A 26,587-nucleotide genomic window follows, 5' to 3' on the forward strand; every position below is an offset into this window, starting at 1 on the left:
TTTTTATAAAAGTGGTTCCTACTTTTAGAAGGATTTTGACTTCTGTCATACATAGAGTCCCACATCAGAATTTTTTTGGCAAAGGGCATGATAGAAATTTTGCATGGAGTATTCATTTGTGTCCTCACTATGGATCTTCTTGTTCTCTTGTATCTTGATGATGGATCATGTAGTATGATCCAAAACATTGATGGTAAAAAAACTCTATACAATCAAATCCAGAAATTTGGTACTTATACTGATGAATCATGTACTATGATCCAGAACATTAATGATAAAAAAACTCTACACAATCAAATCCAGAAATTACGTACTTATACTGATTCTGTTTGTTCTCCACCATCTCCTAGATGTATGTTAAGGCTTAAGAATTTATAAATTCCTTTCCATTTGCCAGACCCAGGAAAATGTAATATGTGGAAAAGAAAAATTTTGATCTGCTAATTTTTTACTCTAGGAAAACATGTTAAAGCACGAGCGAAAGGATTTAATTGTTGCTCAGGCACAATTTACCATGAAAAGAACATTGCAGCATGATCACTCGTGTGTCTGCTGTAGCTAGGGACTAAAACCCTTAATAATTTAAAAATTAAAACATATGACATAAATACAATATTGACGGTAGTGCTAAGCACTATGTGATCCTGCCATAAGTTTAAAGTGCATAGATAGAACTCCAACCCCAATGACACAAATGGTCTTAATTTCTAACTTCGCTTCTAAAACTAGAAAGAAAATTACTCAACCCATGGTCCACAGTCACTATTCACAATATAAATGATTGCCGGAGCAAAGTTATGTGTCCAGAAACTCTAAACTAAATGTTGGTTCTGCAATTATCACATTAATCGACTCACGGAAACGAGACCACTCTTTTTTCAATTGCTCATCGCAGATCACATCTGACAAAGACGTAAGGCCATTAACCATTCTAGGAAGTTTCTTTATTTTTTTGCAGTCACCCATGTTGAGAGTTTTGAGTCTCTCAAACTTATTGAAGTCACATGGAAGAGCCTCCGAGCCTTGACAAGGAAATGTAAATTTCCAAGTTCATAAATTGAGGCTGGCAGTTCTTTGAGATTCAGACAAGCAACTAAGCTCAGCACTTGAAGAGATCCTGCAAGCTTCCCCAGATTCTTAGGAATCTTGCAAAGTTGATGGCAATTTGTTATAAACAGTATTTTCAGTGAATTTAAATTGCAAATACCAACAGGAAATTCCTCAATATCCTCACTGCAGTCAATATTAATCTCTTCAAGTTTAAGTAGATTTTAGCACATTTCAATGTCCAATCGTCCTTTATCAGTGCTGCAAAGACTCAGTGAGAGCTTCCTGAGATTTTCTAAATATTGAAAATAATCTAGATCAAGGACAATCAATTTTTCAAGCCGAAGGCTCTTCAGTTGAACTAATGAACTAAAGGTTGACATGCCATCAATTTTAGCCCTACAAGTTTTCTGGTTGATTATGATAAGAATTTTCAACCGAGACATTTCCTGCACAAATGGTGGAAGGAAATATTCATTTCCATCCAATATCAATATACAAGAGCACGGGCCTCCGGAAACTCCAACTTAGGCCATTTATTCTCTTTCATTGGACCTGCAAAAGTATTCAAAACCTTTTAGAGAAGGAATATATATATTTTTATGGGCCTCACTCATTTTCTTGAAGCTTGATACTTCTGAATATCAATAAACCAATTTAAAGCAATCAACCTGTGCGAAAGGCAATAATCTCAGCAGCTTTTATATCTCCATGTGAGGGATCTTCCCAGCAAGAGAATGGAGATAATCTCAACCTTTTGCATATCTTGTCATTTTGGTTGTTGTCCACAGATTCTGCACAATAAATAGCCAAATGCTGCAACATATCATGTTGAACTGAATATATCTTACAATTGCTGGGAAAGCAAGAGTTAAGATGCATTCAATCTTCAGTGAGACATCTTTTTCAAGTTCTCAAAATGAAGTAGCAACATCTCAATGATTACAAATTTTGAGTTGAAGTAAAACGATTACATGTCCAAACTCCATTTAGATCATGCTAGAAGAAATGGGAGATTTACTCTTTCGTCTTGATGATCACTATCTATATCTTTCTGCTACATATTTCAACGCAATTTCAACAAAAGAATCTAAAAGAAGACACTCACCTTGAATTATGAGTTAGCTGTACCAAATTCAAGAGCCCCCTTTTTTCGAGATCAACAAGAATCATCGACGCATGCTCTAGGCTTAAGTTGTGAACATGAATCCAAATATCAAACAAAGCATCAACAGGGATTTTTTTAACTTCAGGAAACAATAATAGGTCCAAAAATCATTTTTTTGTATCATTGTCCAGATCTTCTATGCTCAGTGCTAGGCGCTTGAGAACATCCTCTTCATAAGATCTAATATTGATTCGTCTTCCCTGTGAAAGCTGTCTTTTGGCGTATTCCCAATATGCATTTTCACTGTATTTATGTAAATAACGTCCAATCACCTCCAATACAAGTGGTAATCCTAGACATTCTTTTGCTACCTATTAGTACAGACTAGCTAGCCCCAATATAATCTCAAAGTGTGGCCTTCAGATCTACACATATTGAACTAAACGAACCATGCTTCTTAAATTGCAAACACAGAATCGATAGCAGATCTACACAATATCAGCTAGCAAAATATAATGTCATATTATGGAAAATTTAGCAGACTTCAGGTTCGCTAAAATCAACAAATGAGATGTAGATAGACATAGGTATACCTCTTTTACTGGTTGCTTGTTGAACCATCCATCTGGAATGCTTTCTTGTCCAAAGGCCCAATAACAAAAGAGGGATAGAGCATCTTCCTCTCCAAGCGAAGACATATAATGAGTGCTATCAAGGTGTATGGAATTGACACTGTCCCTGACTGTAATGTAACAATCTTGCATCCCTCTGCTTCAAACAACAATTCTTCGAGATTAACATTTGGCCCCACATCATCTAATATGACTAGAATATTTTCTCGCTTAAGCCTGAGTACTTCCTGAAGAGCCTCATGAATGCTCTCACTCTGAGAATCAAGCAACGGTTGATCCCCAGTAATCATTTTCCATATGTTCTCAAGAATCATCTTGTTATCTGGTAGCTGTGAAATTGTTTGAAAAATTATCTTGTCTCCAAAATGTTCTGAGAAGAAGAATGGAGAACGTAAGGTTAGGGAAATCAGAAAAGAATGCAAGGGTCATTTCCAATAGATAGACAAGTATAAGTAAGGTCTTATTAGTAATTAATGAACAAACATAAATAAGTTTATTTGCTAAATTGCTAATTCATTGAGTTTGTATCATATTTATGTTGTTTTTCCTCTCCTACTAAGGGCAATTTTTTTTGCAATGTGGTGGCCAATAAATTGCAAGGGTTGAGCACATATGCAGATTCATAATCATCGCAGCAATATATGAATTCTTTCAACTCTCCCATTATTGTTGTCATTAGAATGCATTGGGAAGTAAGTTAGGATCAAGATATTGAAATTTGACTCTTTATTGAGAGGTTGACGGGCAAGTCTAATCACAATTCGGTGATGTTACCAATATACACAAGTGTGAACACAAAGAGCATACTATAGTAAGTGAGATCAGGTCTTATGTTCTAGTCTCCCTAGAAGTTTAACGTAGGATTGTAGCCAGGCTAAAAATCCCCACGCAACTTTTCCAACCAGACTAGAAGCTCTAAACACACCACTTCCTCATTGGAAACATTTTCTAACTTGTCATTTTTATATCAAAGGACAAGCCCACTTCCCAATGAAAATAAAAGCTATCCTAAGCATAAGTATTCCACATATTGGCCACTTGACCTGATAGTAATGTCTTGATAGATCAGGGGCTCGAATGGATGGATCAAAGATGAGAAGGGGAGGACAGATGTCTTCACAGGAGTGACCAAACAGGATAACTTAAGAGGAAGAGGAGAGCAGAGTAGAAAAGAGTACAGATTAAGGGGAAGAAGAGAGGACTACACCAAGTAAAGCAAGATGATGAATAAATGCTCTTCATACGTGTAAAAGAGGAGAAGAGGGGGTTATTGAAGGGAAGAGAGGAGATATGAATGGCCGTTAAGCTCTTTAAGAAGAAGGAGAGGAAGAGGATATATTGAGAAGATGGGGGAGAAGATTGCATTGACATAAGCAAGTTGAGGATTCAATTGCCTTTAAGCACTTGAATGAAGAAAGAATTGAAAGAGGGGACGGGGAGAGGATTTCACATCAAAGGTGGAGGCATGAATGGTGTTCAAAAACTTCGAGGAGGCGAAGACAGATTGAGGGGAAGGAGAAGAGAATCCAAAAACCACATTAAGGCATGAATCATTTTCAGGCACTGTGAAGTGGAGAGGATGGAAGAGGACTATCCAGCCTTGTCAACAGGAGATGCTTCACACAATGAAGAGCTCATCAATAGCAGACGAGACACAGTTAACAAATACCAATGGAAAAGGATTCCCTTGCTTGACTAACTGAGGAAGATTTCCATGCTAGAGCAGCTCCCTAACTTAAGCATGAGATTATATACTTAAAAAGGAGGTCGAAATATAACCTATACACAAAGATCGCCACAAACCAGAGGTAAATTGTCTCATCACATCAAAGGTTAAGTTTGTGGGTATGATTGATTTTTTGAATATAGGCTTATCTGAGTGCGATGGAACACATACAGTTCCTGCATCCGATTGCTAAAGTGATGCACATTTTACCTAGCAGCGAAATAGGTTGCCCAGCACTTGGGCGAATATAGGCCAGCATTAAAATAGCCTCCTCTTCTCAGATCTAATTCCTATCAAAGCCCAGACAATACAAAAACAAGTATTTAACAAAATTCCTTGATTCAACATGAATTTTTGTGTGGGTGTGTGTAAATGGTTAACTTATGGTTTCAGCATCCCTCTCGAGAGAAACTCCCAAAAAATTCATTTTATGAGATTACTTGATTCAAAGAGTAAATATATGGTCTACTTACATTGGACATCAGAATCCCTGCAGACAGCAGTAACCAAGGTTGTTTTGCCACTGCCCACAATTCCCATCACTCTGATCTTATTGAAATTATCTTCAAATAACCGCCTTTTCAAATCCCCTACTTGATTCTCCAAACCCGCGCTATGTTTGGGTAGTTTTGGAATGTATGAGTCTGCAAATGAAGATGAGGGTTGCAAGCATAACAACCCCTCACTCACCCATTGTCCCAATTTTTGACAGCCTGAGAGAAGGGTATCGACACCCGCATCAATAGGCCTAGAGAGAAGCGCTCTAACAACCTCTCCAGTAGCTCCTTGAACAAGTGCGAGAACATAGGTGAAAACCATTTTTTTAGCATATCTGCGGTGATTAGGGCAGCCACTTATTTATCAATGACTCCTAGAGTGAAGTGGAAATGGCGGGATATGAAAGCTGAGAGGAAACTTCTTGCAGTGTTGATTCCACACTGAATTGTACTCATTTAGCGAGCAAGCAAACAAATTGAACGTGAGATGTTGCAAGCAGAGTGGAAATTTCTCGCATATTTTTTCCATGATAAATTGTCTGCATTTAGGGAGCGAGCAAGAAAATTTTCCACATATGGGGCCCTTCTTCCCGCCTTTACCTCTCTTCAGTTTACTGTCTAGGAAAACCCAAAGTCTTTCAAGAAAATTAGAAAAATAAAAGTTTTCAAAATAGTACAAGAGAGGGAGAGTCAGTCAACCATTTTTGTAATTATTAATTAATTAAAAATTAAAAGCTAGAATAGAATCATAATTATAATAATAAATATGACATTTTGAGCACCACAATGGTTTAGTGGGTATAATTATAAACCAATTTAATCCAATGAATTTTTTTTTTGACAAATGACAAAGAAAAGAGCCTACTAATAACTTAATAAGGTTGACTGCAATGGCATTCATTTAACCTTTTGTATACCTTAGTCCTTAAAGTTAAATTCTATTAGTAGAAAATCTTTGGAAATCTTTCCCACATATGTAGGATTATAGTTTATAATTTTTCTTCAGTATCGAAGAAAAAGTGAATCATTTGAAGTGAATGGTAAAGGGAATGTAATTGATAGTGATGGGACATATAATTAATGCCAACTCACATTGCAAGTGTGTAGTGGAGGTGGTGGTGAGGATAGTGGACACTTCTCACCATTATGGAAATTAAAATTAGATCGATGTTTCATTTCAGGCATTCGACCCAAAATAAGACTTCCACCATTGATATGTAATCATCAAACGATATATTATTGTTCGGTACAACTCCACTGTGTTGTATTTATTACCCATTTCCATTTTGTAGTTGTTACGTAATATATTTTAATATGTACTTTTTTCCAAACAAGGAGGGCCTTTCGAGATAAAGTCTAGTAGGCAAAAAATACCTTGATCAAACATCATCCAGTAAGGCATAAAATAGTCTGGATTTATATTAATTTGAAATATGAGTACAATCAAGCTAGAAAATTGAAATAGTTGCATAACCTTATAAATTATATTCTATGAACATTTAACAAACTACAATAACTTATAATTGTATCTATTATATGTTGTTTATCCTATAAATACAAGTCCCAAAGGGTCTTGGTACCCCTTCTTATAGAAAATGAAGGGGTGCATACAAGCTTCAGTACCTTTGGTAACTAATAACTAATTTGCAGAATTTTCCCAAAATTTTTACAAAATGATTTGGGAAACAAGCAATTAATGAAGTACCCACCACATAGCATGAAACATTACCAATAAATTATCAAGGTGTTCTATGTTTGCAGCATGTGGATTGAGCCTCTTTTGTCATCACAAATCATGAATTGCCTAGTCCAACACCTCCCTTTCTACCTCCTACTCTAGTTCATGTTGGTCACTGATATACCTAGGATAATTTATCTAGAGATTCCACATAATGTTCATCATGCTACTAATAATATCATACTAATCTTCTTCAGACCCAACCTACCCTAGGTGCACTATAGGGTCTCGTGCCTGTCCTTTTGGATGCTCATGAATATGAAGTCATGGGATGCTCATCAAATTTCCCAACCACGGTTGTTAATCTAGAGAAAACCTTGTGCTTTGAGTACACGTTCTCATTTTTGTCAGCAACTATGTTTTATAAAGCACACATTTAATGCCAAAAGGAAATTAATTGTCATGTTTCACATGCTTTGAAAACAAGTTGTACAACATTCACCAATGTGTTACATTTGTTTGCATTAATAGCCACCAAATTGCCTCATTAATTATGTACCCTTTCCAGCTAAGGGGAAAAATTGCCTCATTAATTATGTATTTTTTTCCATCAAATGGGGAAACATCACCTCATAATTTATATATAATTTCCTGTTAGAGGTATTCTCTATTAAAATCTTTTAAGACTATTAGGTCATACCTTAATTGAAGGATTTAATACTTACAATAAAGTAAGGACTCTGTTAGAAGAATTAAATAGGACTACTAAAACCACATTGTTAAGAAATTTTCCCTGACTCAGTCTCTATTAAAATTGATTTAGTACTTGATCCTTTGGTTTTCTCTACAAGATATTTATGGATCTCCTCTCTTCAATATCTCTATTTGACCTCCTTATCTGATATACTCTATTTCATCCTTCACTGCTTTGGTTGCTTTGTCTTATCTCTTATCTAACTTAGCTTTCCTTACTCTGGTCTAAGTTTTTTCACTCCTCCGCTTCTCCATTCATCACACATAATGATTTTACGGTTAGAAACCCCCCTTAAATAGATAATTGTAGAAAGTTGTAGATCATAATCAACGATCCATATTTCATCTTTTTGTCATTTAATTCTTCTAATTTTATGATTGGTTAATATGCTTATCTTGGGATTAATGTCTTCATCCAAAATGTGTAATTTTCTCCTTAACTATCTCTACAATCATTCAATATCATGTAGAAGTCAGCTAAAATTCTCAATATCTAATATTCTACTTGGCATCCTGACACTTTCTCTAATGGGGTACTTGACAACCTTTGACTTGTTCGGCATGTGAGGAAATATAAAAAAGTCCTTTGTAGCTTGACCTTCTCTAGATGGCTCCACCATAGTGATGACTGGCCAACACTACCATGGAAATGACTAAGTGTTAGATACTAATAGGAAACTTGTGCTTCGAGATCAACACGATGTGCATCCATGCTTGAGACCCATTTTTGTCCCCCTCTCAAGCCCTGTTCAAGGATTGATTTAAGGAGTTATTTAAGGTTTAGTCAACTTGTGCGATAAAGTTCACTTTGAACCCTTTATAAGCCCATTCATTTGCTCCATTTTGCATCATGCATTCATGACATCATTCCACACACACTAGCACTCAAGCACTCAAGCCTTCAAGTCTTTATTTCTTAGTTTTTGTAATTATTTGAGTTTATTTTCTTACTTCTATTCGTGTTGATTTTGCTAATTAATTTAATTTTTTGATTTCAAAATTAATTTAGTTTCTTTCTTAGATTATTTTAATTCTAATTTTTAAACTAGTTTAATTTTTAATTTTTATAATTATTTTTTTCTCTTATCTTTATTTGTGCTATTTTGTTCATTTTATTTTTCTATTAATTTTTTGAAACAATTTTTTTTAATAGAGGTTTTTTAAATGGTCATTTTATTCATATAAAAATAATAATAATTAAATAAAATATTTAATCTATTTAAAATATATTTTAGAAGTAAATTTTTTACTTAAATTGAAAATTATAAATTACTTATAATTTTTGTGTTAATAGATCTCGTGGGCTTAATCCTCTTAGATTCAACAAGAAAAGAATTTGTGGAAGGTTCCAAAGGAAGGTTGGATCAAAGTCAATTTGGAAAGGACTTCCAAAGGAAACCTGGGACCCTCTTGGATTGGTGTATTTGTTAGGGATGAGACTGGAAATACTAGCAATAGTGATAAAAAGGATAGTAGAAAAACCAATAATCAGGCTGAGTGTCTAGTTGTAGTAGAAGCAGTATTGTTGGGCATGAGAATTGGGGTCGAAGAATCCATTTGGAAGGTGAATCGCAACTAGTGTTGAATGACATCGCCCAAGGTGAAATGGAAACTTGGTAATTAGATAAACATGGCATGTTGATACAAAGTTTGTTGGACAAATTTGATGAATTATATTAATCACGTGTAATAAGGGAAGCCAACGAGGTGGCATACACATTGTCAAAGATGGGAGCTAATGTGAAAATTTGTATTTTAGAGGAGGATTTTTGCAACCTAGACCTGTACAAACTGATGCCACCATTGCATCAAAATCTCTAAAAGTAGACATTCCTTATGCAAATGGAGGTAGAAGAGATTGTAGATGACTAAGTACCCATAGTTTTGGCATGTGTGGTAGATTGGCAAGATTGGGTAATAATGGTAGTTAACATTAGGAGTTGTTCCTTGTCACAAAATTTCAAATACTCACCTTCCAAATTTTATTTTTATCTAAAAAATTGAGGCATAGAAGAGAGGTGTAGTGGCAAGATGGAGGCAAACTTTTCCTTGGCTACAGATGGGAAAATCCTATGCTTCAAGGGGTTGATTTCAACCATGTGGCTCAAGAATGTGTTCATGTTCGATGGAGAATTTTTCTAGGAGGCACTAAAGTTTTTTTTTAGTGAAGAATATCTACAAAAAGATTAACGTCCAAGGTCAAATTTGGAGACTTCATCTTTTTTTTTGGCTTTATCACTTACGGTGGTTGATTTGAAACTAGAGGTGATGTATTTGGTGAGAGAATGTGTAGAGCCGAAGTGGGGTGGAAGAATTGAAGATATTTTCTTGAAAAGGGTGCTGCAAGTTACTGGAGTTCTTGCATGCTATGGAGTTGGATCAAGTTTTCATTAGGTACTGAGTGGAGACGAAGTGCAAAGTGACAACCTAGAAGTCAAATGCACTTATGGGTGAGGATAGGAAGTTGAGAATCTAAAGGAAAATTTTGGCAAGATAGAGTAAGAGGAGCTTTGAGCGGGATGGTCTTGGTTCTGTTGGGGCCAAGCTTAATCGACTCATACGAACATGGGCCTAGCCACTCTTAGCCAATAGCCTAGGGCCACTGTTATGCATTAGGCTCAGGCTATTGGCTAAGAGTGGGCTGAGCCTACTCTTACCCAGTATTAGTTAATAGTTTGAGTGTGTCAGTTAAGCCCCTTGTTTTGGGGGTGGTTTTTTGTCTATGGATTCAAATGCCTCTAGTTAGCAGGGAGTTGGGCCAGGTGTTGATCTGGTGATGAGTTCCCTAGCTAAGTTTATAGATGTCTCTGGAACAAGCATTGATGTGTCTTTGCTTCTTCTCGTATGAAAGATTCTGGTGGGAGGTAGGCTTATTGCAAGGCTGGTGTTGTTAGGGCAAGCATTGGGGTTCTAAATTTTACCAAAAAAGATGTAGGGAAGTGGTTTTAATAAGTTTACCTTGAGTAGCATTTGGTTTGGTTTTGGAAGTCTAGGTGTATGGATCATACTTATGTAAATTATGTGGTTATTTTGCTATGATGTATGTAAAGGGTTGTTGGGTGGAAATTTTTGTTGGGAAGGTTTTTTTTTCACTGGGTTGGTATGGATATGTCCATGACATATGGAAGGGTCTTCTTGCCTCTAATGGCATATCTTGATATATAATTTCTTTTTTAGTATTAATATAAAGAATTTTTTAATTATTTAAAAAATTAATTACAATTTAATTTATTCACATTAAATTATATCTAAAAAATAATTGTACTATTAAAAACATACTAGTTTATCATTGTAAGCACAAAATAATGATATAATAATTTTGAATGATACTATATTCTTCATGTACTAACAATTTTAATTAATTGATAAGGAATTCCCTATGTGGGCACTACCCACTGGATTTGTCTCGCGTTGGAGATAAACAATTTTTTTCGACCTCTTTCACATTGCCAACAAAAGCAAAGGGTTTTTTTTTGACTTGTTTAACTCTCCCTACAGATGTTCGGGCTGCTAAAGTTGGGTTTCGCACCAGAAATGCGATTTCCTAGTTGTTGGGAAAGGTTTTCCGATTTATCTTATCCAACTGATAGTGGTTTTTTATTTTCAAGGATTTTGAACGTTCCATAGGTCGAACCTCATGCATGGTCGATCTTCATTAAAATGAGAAGTTGCTTGAGGAGATTGTAGTGATTTGTATCAGCAATAGTTTTTACATGAACGAGAAATATTGCCATGAAGAAGAAGTTCGTCACATGATTTCTCACGGCATAGGCTTTGCTTCTCTGATATTTTTTTAATTCCCTTTAATGTTAAGATTAATCATGCATACTTTAAAATTTTTTATTATACATGAGGTAAATGAGATTAATATTTTGAATGTAATATTCAACCTCATTTGTTGCGTGGGATTTAATTTTGATTGTCGCCAACCCGTCCGAGAATCCCTCGATTCAGCTACAAATGCATCATTTGTCTTTCAACATCCCTCTCTGCTTTTGAGTCACTTGCTTTCGACCAAGTTAACCGGATTCTTATTATAATTAAAAGGTGTTCCCGGGAGAAGCAGCAAGAGTATTCTTCTCATAGAATATGAGGCTAAGAGTCCGTTTGGTTCCTGGAAGATGACAGGGATTGGTTTTTCTAAATCCGGATTTGAAATTTTTTGTGTTTGTTTCAAAATTGGAAAAATGGAATTAACGAACCAGACTTCCAATTTTGCCTCAAAACCAGGTTTTCCAACTTCCTACTAGCAAGTAGGAATTGAAAATCAAAACTTGGTTATGTCTTTTAAGGAGTGTGAAAACAATAGATTGGACTACTTTTTGAAATTTGTCTTCAACTCTAAGCTTACTCATAAAAATGTGCCTTCACATGCATCTTCCAAGTGAAACAAACCGTTTAAGTAAAATCTCAAAAATTAAAATGAAGATTTGCAAAACCTTGATTTGTCTAAACCAAAATTCGTAGAAATTTCAGTTTTTTAAATTCCAAGAACCAAACAGACCTTAAGCATAAAGCCACAGAATACGATTTGCCTTAAAACAACATAATAATTATGCGATTATTTCGCAAGCTAAGTAAAAGACAAGAGAATATCATTTGCGAGCGTTCCAAAACAAAGTACACTATTCCGACAAACCGAAAGAAAGGAATCTGAAGTCTCTATTATTAATAAATTTAGAATGACTTTACTTCAAAGATAAAATCAAAGAGATAATCTAGTGAGGGAGAAGGTAATTGTAATATTTAGAACTATGGGGGTGTTTAAAAAATAAATACAGAATGAACGTGCATAGCGAAGTAATCAAATAATTGCTACTGCTTGTGTCGAGATTGTGAGAACTGCGCTGGGGCAAAATGGAATCCAATCTTGAAGTCGGTAAGGCTTTTCTTGCTGTTTGTGTGTTTTTAGCATTTTCTCTTGATGCCGACATCAATTAAAGATTATAAAGAGAGGTTCTTATATTTTCTTTGAATCAGCTATTCCACATTTAGGTCTCCATGCCAGTCAATCACTATCAAGGCAAAACACGCGATGGATAGGATTGTTTTTGTGGTCATGCCGATGATGTACAACATTATCCATCGTTATATGGAAAAATCAGCTTCTTCAAATAGAAAAACGCCTTGGGCATAATAACCTTAAGCCCGTTACTGCATCCTGGTGAAGTTTGTGTACATCTAAGCTGAAAGGTATCATGGACAGTCAAGATCCCATTGATGTTTCACAATGGTTGGCCAAAAACCAAGAAGATTCATACATCTTACAAGTGGGTAGCGATAAAGGGCTTGCTAGCATTTTCATGGTGCCAATTACTCTCAGAGAAAACGATGCCATCTTCATTACTCAGGCGATATTGTTAGGGCCCTATCACTTCCTCAAACCACACCTTGCTGAAATGGAGTCTGAGAAATCTCAAGTCATTGCACGGACGGTTATCAGCAAGCTTCCCGAAGATTTCTTTGACCCACTTTAAAAAGTTCAAAATGGCGGGAGTCTTTCAGATCTTAAGGATGACAATTTCTTTGCAAGTGCAGTCCCTCGTTGCAGGGACTTCTACGGGGATGCTCATTTATTCAAAAATCTGAACGATGAGGCTTTCGCCACGATGTTGTTTAGGGATGCTTCCTTCCTCCTCCTTTTCCTCTCCCACCATCGACCAAAAAACAATCTCAGATAAGTATAGCAACCCATTCCATGATCTAAAGTCAGGTGAAGGTCTGTGGTTTGCTGTGATGACAGATATCTTCAAATTGGAGAATAAAATCCCTCTGCTTGCCTTAGAGTCGCTCTATGCTTTTATTTGTGGTCCACTAAATCAGTCTAATTTCAAGAACTTTGTTGAAAGCATATGCTCTAGATACTCCCCCTTGTGGATTGAACACAGACATGAAGAGCCACTAGATGTAGATAGCTGTCAACATCTCCTGGATTCCATCCATGCGAGGCTCTATAGGAAGCGTCATCATGAGGGCTCTGACCAACACCCTACTCAAAATGGCTGGTCTCCTCTTGCACTGCTTAGAAACAGAAATCACAAGGAGCGACAATCGGAAGAGATCAAGCTTCGCAACCAATGAAAGATTGGTATTCTGTTCGCTTTAGACTTGAGCAAAATCGGAGTAAAATTCAGCCGTTTCGATGGAGGCATTGAGCTGATACGGTTTGACACCACTCATTCTACTTTATAACTTCCCGTGCTAAAGATTGGTATTATGACTGAGACGATCGTTAGAAACTTGATAGCATTTGAGGTATGCTCACCAAAGATTAAAGAAAGCGTTGTTACTGCTTTTATTTGGCTGTTGAAGGAGCTAATCCACGACACTAATGACGTGGAGTTGCTTAGGAAAAAACGAAATCTTTTCAACCTTGGGCATGGACGATGAGGAGATTGTGAAAAGATTGAGCAGATCAACATGGAATCCAATCTGTGAACCTGTCAACAATGCCAGGAAAGGCCTCTATAACTACTATATGAGAAATTTGGGTTTTGATCACAGCTTCGTTCGCAGGGTCAGTGGCACTTCTTATGACTGCGGTGCAAGTTTTTTGTCTATTCTACACCTGCAATATATAATAGTAGTTTTTAGGGGTATGCAATAAGTGTTTTTTTAATAAAACTATTAGTGCATTTCTACGGTCATGTCTACTTACTGTAGGCCTTTTGAGTCTTACACCCGTTGTATTAGATTGTTGTGCGGTCAGCACTAGTCCCTGTCTGGGGTGGGGTTAGCACTATTCCACTAGTCCCTGAATGATATCATACTCTGGTTTCTTTCTTTATGCTACATCTGTTAGTGGTTTGTATGAAACTTTCTTTGTGAAGGAAAATGATCTTCGTAATGTGGTTAAATTTTAGAACAAAGCACCCTCCTCCAGATGGATGATTTGCAAGTTTTGGTAATGGTTTTAGTGGTTTCCTTGGTGCTCTTCTTGATTGTTATTTGATATCATACTAGATGCTCTATCCTACACTGTAAAATGGTCTCACACCTTTGAAAATATTTTATTGTGTAATAAACTATTATCATAATAGAAAAATAGACGTTTGAATTACTATTTAAAATACAATTTTCTTCCACTTTTTAAAAACCATGTGCCTCATCTTCTGCTTCCACATTTTCCAAGCATTCTGTTTGAATAATTTTAGGGTCATTCCTGTGCATTTTAAAGGTAACAGTGCAGTTTGACCACTGTTTCACCTCTGTTTCATAGACTCTTTTTGCACGCAAAGCTTCCATGTCCAGCTCCACTTCAAACTGGAGTCTTATAATAAGGAACAATAAGCATCATTTCCATAGGAATCGTTCATTTCATTTCATCAGAAAATATATTATTATTATTTCCAGGTTTTGCTTTTCATTCCCCATTTCTCTAGTATAGAGAACGAGTTATTACCAGTGCAAAATTCGTAATATTCGTATTGGGGTACAACAGGATGTTTTGGACAAGTTTTTGGGATGGCAATAGTGGGTCTCAATTTTGGAGGGAACGAGTTATTACCAGTGTAAAATTTGTAATATTCATATTGGGGTACAACGGGATGTTTTGGACAAGTTTTTGGGATGGCAACAGCGGTTCTCAATTTTGGAGGGGATGTTGACAAGGTCATTGATCATTTAACATGGTAACATATTACATATCTATTAGTAACATTCAAAAATTAAAATTCAAATAGATATTCAAGTACTTATCCTAGTTGCACCATGGTTGTAGAATGGCAGAGGTGGGGGTAGTCCAATGCTCCAAGTATCTGGCGTGGTGATGTTTCAGGATGGGTACTTTGAGGTTTAGGGTGGAGTCGACATGTTTCACTGGTTATTACATTAAGTAATAAGATGTTATTGAAACACCTCTTTCATAAGGTATCGATCATCTCATTTAAGGTTTTTTTTTGTTCAATTTTTTTCCATTGTCATTATGGTTTTTTGGACATTCAAAAAATTTAAATAATGTTTATTCAATTTTGATTTTTTCATGACCGATATTTTTTTAAAAATCTATGCTAATTTTTCTCAAATTTAGTGCTTTTATTATATTTTTCCTCAAGAAGAGGGCCTTCAAAAACATTGCCAAAGTGTGAAAAATAACGATTGCAATCATTGATTATTAATCTCCTATCTTGAAAGATTATTTACCTCTCAAAATCTAATTCACAACCAAACATTAAACAACAACACAATTGCAACTTCACAAATATTCTGCAAAAAGAAATTTGAACACGATGACACAATATTTTTGGAATAAATTTTTCCTGGAAAAGCCTCTAAGGGAAAACCAATTCTTCAAATGAAAAATATATTAATCTTTAGCAATATAAGAGTTACAAAAGAATTCCTTTCCTCTCACTGGCAAAACTCTGACAAACTCCCAATATCCCCCATTGATATCCCCCACTATTATCCAAATGCTAACATTGTGCCCTTGTCCCACTACAACATTATTCTCTTTCATTTTGAATGCATTTTCTATCACTGCAAATGATTTCACAAAATTTGATCAACTACTTGATTTGCTAACACTACAAATACATTTGTTATTGCTACAAATGTGTCTTCAAGACTTGATGATTACAAATGTCCCCTAGCCCTCCTTTTATACTACTCTCTTTGAAAAGAAAATAATCAATTCCATTAGCTGAGATAAAATAAATCTTAACAACCATAATTAAATTGGTTGTAAGAATTGAATAATTAAACAATTATTTAATTAACCAAGGTTCTCAGTAAAATAAGTAATTATTTAATTAGGACTGGACAACTTTCTCACTACAAAAATTAACACTCCCTCTTAGCAAGGAAGTTGTTCTACATGTTACCCAACTTATCCCTGAAGAAGATGAATTTAGCCTTCCCCAATGCCTTAGTTAGAATTTTTGCTACCTACCCATCTATAGGTATGCATTGTAGCTGAACAACCTATCTATGTACACAATCTCTAATGAAGTAATATCTAATGTCTATAAGTTTAGAACTATCATGAAACATTGGATTCTCAAACAACTTGATGCAACTCTGATTGTCATAATGTATCATAGTAGTTTCAACTCTCTGACCAAAAAAGGCTACTAGCAACTTTCGAAGCCATATAGCTTCACATGTCACCGTGCTAGCTACAACTCTGATTGTCACAATGTACCACAGTAGTTTCAACTCTCTAACCAAACAAGGCTACCAACAAATTTTGAAGCCATATAGCTTCACATCTCATAGTGCTAGTTCTTATGTATTCTACTTCTGCTGAACTTAAAGCCACAAACTTTTGTTCCCTACTGAACCATGAAACAACTACTAATCCCAAACTGAAAAAACACCTTGAAGTTGTAATGCCCCACCATGTGACCCAAAAGAAGTTAACCTAAAGTTTTGCTAAGTTTGTCAAACATCTTTTTTAAAGTTAAAGATAATAACTTAACAACAACAGTTATAACATAGCAGAAGCAATTAACATACACCGACAACACATAAACAAGTTACAACTCTTAAGGTTTCCATGACGTTGAATCACATTTAAGTTTAATTAATAATAAATCTAATATATAATAAATTCACATCAAATAATAGTATACTAGTATGGATCCATTTAAATAATATACAATTATATATGATGCCACTTGGCAATAAACAAAATGCACAATCATCCATTGTACATGCCATAGGGTATGAAAGGCTGAAATAATATACATCATGAAATAAATTGCATCATCTCTTAAGATCTTATAAACAATAGTACAACCATCCATCATAGAAATACAAGAGTAGATAGAAAGGAACATCTGCACGAACACATCCACCAACGATATTTGACAGTCAGATCTCAATGCTATAAGAAAAAGTACTACCACCCAACCTCGTGGAACCCAAAAAGGCCCACTCCCACCACACTGAGGAGATAGTCTCAAGTCCCAAACATGATATCAAACTCAATAATCAAATCCAACATCTAGGTTCAAGGAATCACCTAAAATCAATCTAACTCAAAGGTACCGAGACACAAGTATACCCTAATCCTAGAGGCAACACAGACACGTAAGAAATCTACTATGCAAGTGGGCAAGTGTCATCACACGAATCAATGCTAGAGTTACCCTAGCAGTCTAACTTGACCTTGGCCCCCTAGTGACTCTATGCGGCACTAGTATCCTTTCGTACTAACAAGGCATACTAACAATGCATATTCACAACCAAGAATCCTCTCTACTCCCATCCTAGTTTGTACTAGAACTCGAGCCATGGGTGAGGTAATACAAAGACTCTTATTAGGTTCATTTTATTCCCATTTATTGTAATGTTTTCACTTATTAAACAACTTACAATGGGTTACCCTAGCAGTCACTTTGGGCCCTCACCTCCATTGTAAGCCACTTCTCGACATGACATTATAAATAAATTACTCTAAGCTCAATAAAATCAAAAGATCACAAAAGACCACATACCATACATCAATTCTTAAACAAGCAACTGACAAGTACTAAAAAAACACTGATAAATCACACGTTACATAAAGTGCATACAAAAGTGAATTTCATAATTCGTTAGGTTTTGAGAACCCTAAAGTTCAATATTTACTAAAATTTTTTAGATTAAATCACAAACAATTCTATAATAGAAATCAATTTTCTCAAACAAGAGTTTCAACCCAAAGAACTTCTGAAAATAGAAACACAACAGACATGAAGAAGATATGAATTTGAAAAATGAGCAACTACTACACAAACCCACATTATCCTACATGGATATGATGCTAAAACAATGAACACACAAACACACAAGAATCTTCCTTTTCTTTCGAAAACCCTATTTTCAAAAATTGGCTCCTCCAAACCTGTGTATCTAGAAATGAGCTCTAATTTCTTTAATAAAGAGTTTTTCCCCCAAATCAAGGCTTTGATCACGCAATCATGTGAAAAGGCTTTGTCTTTAATTACTATATTTTAATTTTCATGCACACACTTTATGCAATTTAATTAAAATAACCTTTATTAAATTAAAGCTTTCTCTCCCTTCTCAAATCATGCGACGATTTTTTATATAATATTTATTAATTTAACTAATAATATTATTTAGAGTTTATTAAAAATAAAACTCTTAAATAAATTATTATCAAATTAAATAAATATAAATATGTCTAAATTAGAACTTTAATCAAATCTTTTAAATTTAATTCTTTCATGCACATTTAATGAAATTTTTAATTAAAATATTCTTTTATATTTTCTTTTCCTCCACTTATTAATTAGTGTAAGCACTATTTAAAGCATAGTTTATTATTTAAATTAATAAGAATAATTAGCGCTCATTATTTAAATGTAACCCTAATTTAATATTTAATAATTAAATAATCATATTAAAATAATATTTAATATTTAATCTTTTAATCTTTTAATTCTATTTTTATCCAACTTCTTAAATTAGACTTTTAAACTAAATATTTTAAACTGAAGTACATATTTAATTAATTTCTAATTAATTTAAAAACATCATATTCTAATCTTTCTTTAACCAATTTTCTAAATTTAAACTTTTTTATTTAAATCATAAATTTAATTAGCTTTTAATTAATCAAATATTCACATATTCTAATATTTCTTTTTAATCAAATAATATTTATTACTCAACTAATAATATTATTTAGAGTTTATTATTAAAATAAAACTCTTAAATAATTATTATTAAATTGAATAAATATAAATATGATAAAATTAGAACTTTAATTTAATCTTTTAAATTTAATTATATTATTTAATTATTTTTTCAATTAATTAAATATTGAATTTTCTATATACAATTTTCATGCAACAACTTTAAGAAATTTAAATTAAAATATATTTATTAAATTGATTTTTTTTATCATTTTAATTAACCATGAGCCATTTTCAATATCATATTTATTAATTTAACTAATAATATTATTCAGAGTTTATTAATAAAACACCTAAATAAATTATTATTAAATTAAATAATTATAAATATGCCAAAATTAGAACTATAACTTTATCTTTAAATTTTATTCTTTTATTTAAGTACTTCATGAGACATTTTTAATAATATATTTATTAACTTAATTAATAACATTATTTAGAGTTTATTATTAAAATAAAACTCCTAAATAATTATCATTAAATTAAATAAATATAAATACATCAAAAATAAACTTTAATAAAATATTTAAATTTAATTTTTTTATTTAATTAATCTACGAGACACTTTTAATAATATATTTATTAACTTAATTATTAATATTATTTAGAGTTTATTATTAAAATAAAACTCCTAAGTAATTATCATTAAATTAAATAAATATAAATACGTCAAAATAGAACTTTAATAAAATCTTTAAATTTAATTCTTTTATTTAATTAATTTCTCAATTAATTAAATATAATATAATATCAAATTTATTTATAAATTTTTTATTAAATTAAATCATTAAATTATATTTTAATTTGATTTAATTATAACAGAAAATCACCACATACCCATAAAAAAAAATGACTACTCAACTGAAGGCAAAGAACACTTGAATCAAACACCAGGGTCAAAATCACGAATTCATGTCACTTGATAAATTTGGATGGGTCAACTAACTCAAATATTTGTCCTATTTTCCAGGATAATTAGCTTAGGGTTTAGGATTTGGACTCAAGAGTTATATCCCCACTTATACCATTGGCACTAAGTACCTCAATATATATATATATATATATAGATAGATAGATAGATAGGTAGATAGATAGATAGATAGATAGATATCAACTAAATATGAAATACAACTAATCGATTCTAGGAATTCAACACCACTAATCATAAAACATAATAATAGAACATGCCTAAAAGAATCCAATCAAAACAAATTAGAAAAGTCAAGTAGGGGTAGGCATTACAGAAGTGCTCCTTATGTCTATTGCACTGCCTATCCAATCTATGTCAATATAGCCCATCAACTTGATACCTTCACCTTGAACATATCTAGTACCATACTCAACTTGATGTTGTGCAACCTCCTGATAATTGGAAGGCTCATTGTCTATTAATTGACTAACTAATGCCACATAGTCATTGAACTTGGATGGTTGCCTCCATTGTATAGTACTCTTCCTAGGAGATCCCACAAACTCTTGAGTATCCATTTGTGCCTCTTGAACCTCATGGTTCCTATTACCAACTATAGAGGATGAAATATCAACCTCTAAGTCTTCTAGATGCATTTCCTATTGTGCATGTTACTCCATACTCTGTGAATCTTTACCACCTAAGTCTATGGTCGTACTAGTAACTATCCTTGAGCTTTGTTACCCTTGACTAGAGGTCTTGGAGCTTCTGTTGGTTGCCCACTCTGATCATCTACAAGAAAAAATTTGGACCTTCTAAATATCTTGTCCTCCATCAACTTAACATCACGTCTAACTATAATTATTTTGATCCATAGATTAAAAATCCTATATGCCTTTGAGGTTTCATTGTACCCAACAAAGTACCCCCTCTCTATTGTCTGATCTAACTTCGTACGTGTATCACCTAGAATATGAGAATATACCAAACTCTAAAATATTCTAAAGTGACCAACATTTGGTTTCTTTCCTATGCAAGCTTCCTCTAGTCTCATCTTCCCTAGCACCTTGCGTTGAACCCTATTATGAATGTCCTGGTCATGTAGCATAGCCCTTGCCACCTTTGATATAGAAAGGTTATCCCTCTCAGCAACTCCCTTCTATTGTGGATTGTAAGGAACAATCCGCTCTCTCTTGATTCCTTCCTTAGTACAGAACTCTTGGAAGATGTTTCCTTTGTACTTTTCACCATTGTACTCATATCCTTCAAGGGACTTCATTGACATCAGTCCACATACATCTAAATGCACTAGATCAAGAACACCCTCAAATTTGGTATCGCTTTTTGGAAAAGATGCTTTCACAAACTTTTCCAACACACATCCCTTGCATACATCGTCATGCTTTGTGCTCACCTCTATAACACCTATCACTGTCTCACAAAGAAATTTAAATGTTGCACAATGAATATGGCCCATCCTCCTATGTCATAACTCTCAAAGATCTCAAGGATTATTTCTACTTATGAGTTCCTTAGGAGTATCAAACTACAACCTATAAAGGCGACCACTCCTAATTCTAATAGTTATGGGTGATTCCAATCCTTATGCTTAATAAACACATGAGTCCCTCTAAAGAGTACACTATACCCCTTATCTTGAAGAACATATACAGAAATCAGATTCATACCTAAGCTAAGAACATGCAACAAACCATGAAGTGGATTTATCTTTCCATTCTCCCTTTAAAACTAAGCAATCCCTTTCCCAACTGGGTTGAGTTTTTAGAAGTTTCCCATAGAAATCTAGATATTGGTGTTCTCCTTATAATTGGAGAAGTACTCTCTAATTCGTATCACATGAAATAATGCCTCATCTATATATCAAAAACACTGTGAGGTTGAACTAACCAAACAAGCTATGAGTGCAAACTCATCTTCCATTCTACTAGCGATTTCTTTTGCACTTGTTGAAGTTGCTAACCGCTTCTTTGCCTTCTTCTTTTTTGAGAAATCACTGACTTAGTGACCATACTCATGAAAACTAAAGCACTTGACTTTACAAAGGTCCTTTTTCTTCTCACTTTGTGAATTCAATCCTTTGCTAGACCCGTTCTTTTCTTTCCCTTTTCCTGCTAGGGCAACACTTTCATGTTCCACCTCATTTTTCTGACTCTTCTTGGCCTCATTGACAAGACATAGTCTAAAATCCTCCTGAGTGAAATCAATCCATAGTCGATCCCAACTTGATAAGGTGCATCGTCCACTAACAACTTGAACAAAGACACTCCACTACTTAGTAAACCCATTAAGGGCTATTCTCACTAGCTCGTCATCACTAAGACTATCTCCAACAACTGTTAACTCATCCTTGACAAGTCTAATCTTGGTGAGGTAACTTGTGACATCTTCTCTTTGGTTCATCAAGGTATTCTTCAACTTTTCTCTAAGAATCATCTTCATGTTGGTGGTAGCATTCTGGTACATATTCAAAATGGCACGCCACATCTTCTTTGATATGTCTATCTCTAAGATATGTGGAACAATATGATCCTTGACACCATCAAGGATTATCGTCCTCACCTTGGCATCATCCTTCTTTAATGTTGCAAGTTGTGTCACATTTGTAGGTATAGGTACAACACTGGTAACATAATTGTTAATACCATTCTCTTCCAAAAATAAAGAAAGTCTAGCCTTCCAGACACCAAAATTTGAGGCACCATCCAATCTATCTCAATCTCTCACAAAAGCTGAAGCCATCTTAAGGGATTAAAGCAATAATAAATCTAAAGAGATCAGGTTTTAATAAACCCTTAATTTCTTTACTAGGATAGATTATTTCTACGGGGGGTTGGGGGTAGTACCCCTGCAAGGTCCTAGGGTAGCACCCCAAGTGTGCTCCCTATCAGATTACAGGGTGGGGTCAAGAGGCAATGCCCCTCAAATACCAAAAATGCCCTTATATTGTAAAAGGCATAGACTACTATTTTTCTATTATTCTAGCACTAATTTTGTAAACAACAAAAGCTTGTATAAAAATGCTTAGGGTTAGGGATTTCATGATGAATGGTGATATTGTAGCTTCTTGTGGCGGTATTGATCTGTAAGGGATCACGAATCATAATTAATTTGTAATCACTGGATAATAATAATATTGGACTTCTTGTTGGTGGACATAGCCCAAGTATTGGGTGAACCACATTAACTCTTGGTGTCTTGTGTTCTCTTTTATGCAATCTACTATTTTTTGTATTGGTTATATTTGCATGTAATTGTTATTTATGTCTGAGGTTAATCCTAGCATTCTTTACCCTCAACATTGCTCTATTACTCTATGAAAAAGAGCTATTGCAATCATTGATTATTAATCTCCTATCTTGAAACATTATTTAATTATCGAAAAGTAATTCACAACCAAATATTGAATAACAACACAATTGCAAGTTCACAAAAATTATGTGAAAAGAAATTTGAACACAGTGACACAATATTTTTGGACAAAATTGTCCTTGGAAAAACCCCTAAGGGAAAACCAGTTCTTCAGATGGAAAATATATTAATCTTCAACAATATAAAATTTACAAAAGAATCCCTTGCCCCTGACTGGCAAAACTTTGACAAACTCCAATGTCTCCCGCTGATATCCCCCACTACTATCCCAACGCTAGCATTGCACCCTCACTTCCTCTATAAGATTATTCACTTTCACTGCAAATGATTTCACAAAGCTTGATCTTCTACTTGATCTGCTAACAGTGCAAATACATATGCTATTACCTGAAATCTATCTTCAAGACTTGATCTTCAAACTTGATGATTACAAATACCACCTAGCCCCCCTTTTATTCTACTCTCATTGAAAAGAAAATAACGACTGACATTGGCTGAGATAAAATAGATCTTAACAACCATAATTAAATTGGTTGTAAGCATCTAATAATTAAACAAGTATTTAATTAACCAAGGTTCTCGGTAAAATAAATAATTATTTAAGTAGGGCTAGACAACTTTCTCGCTACAAAATTTAACACTAGGGTCATGGGGAATGTGAGGACCCTAGGCAATGTGAGGTAAAAGGCAGAGTTATCAAGAAATTAATAAAATTTAAGGATTTGGGCATCCTTAAATCACTTCTATTTCTTTTCGGTACATATGTATGTATACAATTATTTTTTTCACTAATATGGGGTCTAATTGTAGACACCCAAAAATGGACAGACTTGCAAATTTACATTTAACACGCTTATTATTCTTCTATTAATTATTAATTCCTTTATATTAATTAATCATCTTATTTCTTCTATAATCAAATCTTTGCATCATTTAATCATTCCCTAATTTTTATTAAATTTATTAAATTTATTTAATTATTTAACCTTTAATTAATTGATCATTATCAGTTAATTAAATTCAATTTCTCACAATTTCAATAATAATTTTTGATTTTTTAAATTAACTAATCTATTCCTCTTTATTAAATTTAATTTAATTTCATCTTCATTTGACATCAATTTCAATTTCTAATTAAGCTGATAGGCTTACTGTGGGAGCTTTGCTCCTCAATTTTTTTTTTTGCACGGAAATGTCGTAAGACTGGACGGAAATATTGTAAGACTTCACGGTTTTATGATTTTCCATTGATCTAAAAGACTCAGTTAAAAAAATATGGAGTTTCCTTTATCATTGTTACTTTTGTAGGAAAGTTTCTAACTTTTATTTCTTCTTCAAAAGTTTCTATTTCTTCTTCTATTTAACTTAAATGTTTATCAATTAACCTATTTTTTCTCTCATTTCTGACATTGTGTAGGTTCTATTGGATTTCCTATCAACAATTTTGTTTATTTTATCTTCTGTGCATGTTCAATTAATTTTTTTTCATACATGCAGTTATTATAATGCCATAAGTTTATATACTAGTTTGAATTGCTTGTCAAGTTTATCATAATAATAAGTACATAATGAGTAGTTACAAAATGTATGCACATAGATTATAACAAGTTTATATATTTGTTTGAATTGTTTGACAAGTTTCATATAGTAATAAATGCATAGTGAGCAATTACAAAATGCATGCATATTGATTATAGAGAAGTTGAGGAAGCAAATAAAAATGGTAATACATGCATGACAAAAAATAAATATGAACAAGATTAAATCATATTAGTTTTGTTTCAATTTATATATTGTTCAAATCAATTTATATGCACATTTTGATTTTAAAATTAAAAAATTAAATTATCTTAAATTAAAACTTGAAATGCATAAAGTAAATAGAATACAAAATTTTAAAAGATAAAAAAAGATTGCATTTGTATCTAGATTTTATATTTAGAACTGTTGATTAAGAAAAAAATATTGAAAGATTGTTTTCATATCAATTACAAATTGAAATTATATGCATCCTAAAATATAAAATAGAATACAAATATTTATATTGTTAAAAAATACATAAAGTTCGCATTAAGTCTAGATTTTTAGTTTTTTGGTTTTAAATTTAAGTTGACTAATTTTAAAAAATTGAAAATATAATTTAATATAATTCTAATTTTTTAAATAATATATAAGGAAGAAGAAAAATTAAAATATATATATCTATCACATATATATTTACATTTTTTGGATTTAGTAAATATTAAAATAAAAATAAAATGTATGAAAAAATGTAGTTTACATATCTTCAATAGATATAGACATATTTTCTTTGTAAGTAGATTTTAGTTTTAAATTTGTAGTTTAATGTTATCATTTGATTTTTTACACAAAAATAATTTCAAATTTAGAAAAGTTTGTTATATACATAGATTACTTTCTATATTTTTTATAAATTCTAATAAAAATGTTGTTTAGAGTATAAATATAAAATAATTGTTTTATTATCAATATGCATGCAAAAGCATAAAATAAAGTAGAATTTTTTATAAAAATAAATAAATATAGAAAGGTAACATTTAAGTATAAATTTCAATTTTTTAGTTTTTAATTTATGTTGATTCATTTTGAGAAATAGATATAGAACTTTATTTAGTTTTAAAATTTGAAATGATTTACAAACTAGAAGAAAAATTAAAATATATGTTATAAAAATTTATTTCTATTTTAAAATAAAATCATTTCTATTTTTTAATTTAGTAAGTATTAAGATAAAAATGAAATGCATGCAGTTAAATATTGTTTACATACCTTTAATAAATAGAGAGATTTTATTTGTTTCTAGGTTTTAGTTGTAAAATTATAGTTTAATTTTATAATTTGAAATTTTTTACCTTAAAAGGATTTGAAATTTAGAAATGTTTGTCATATATGCAAATTAATTTCTATTTCTTTTTTATTTTCATAATTTTCACAATTATTTATTTATTTAAAATAAATTATTTTATTTTAATTCCAACATAATACATAATATAAGCATTTATTTACCTATATTATAATAATGTATTCTAAGATCATCATATTCTCACAACTTATAGAGCTATCCATTATGTAAATCCTATCAATAACCATAATCTCAATCCTAACTATAATCATAATCACAATTTTAACAATAATCATTTTCCATAACCCTTATCACTAGGCTAAACCTTAATCCAAACT

The 26,587-nt window shown here is 32.9% G+C and overlaps 1 pseudogene; it reads right to left on the reverse strand.

The window, feature by feature from the left end:
- Positions 1-795: 795 nt before the first annotated feature.
- On the reverse strand, positions 796-5,332 carry LOC149555866 (putative disease resistance protein At5g47280; annotated as a pseudogene).
- Between the last annotated feature and the right edge of the window lie 21,255 nt (positions 5,333-26,587).

Source organism: Cupressus sempervirens, chromosome 5 (genome assembly GCF_028749045.1).
Source record: "Cupressus sempervirens isolate cs-2001-9-10 chromosome 5, ASM2874904v1, whole genome shotgun sequence".
Classification (NCBI taxonomy): Eukaryota; Viridiplantae; Streptophyta; class Pinopsida; order Cupressales; family Cupressaceae; genus Cupressus; species Cupressus sempervirens.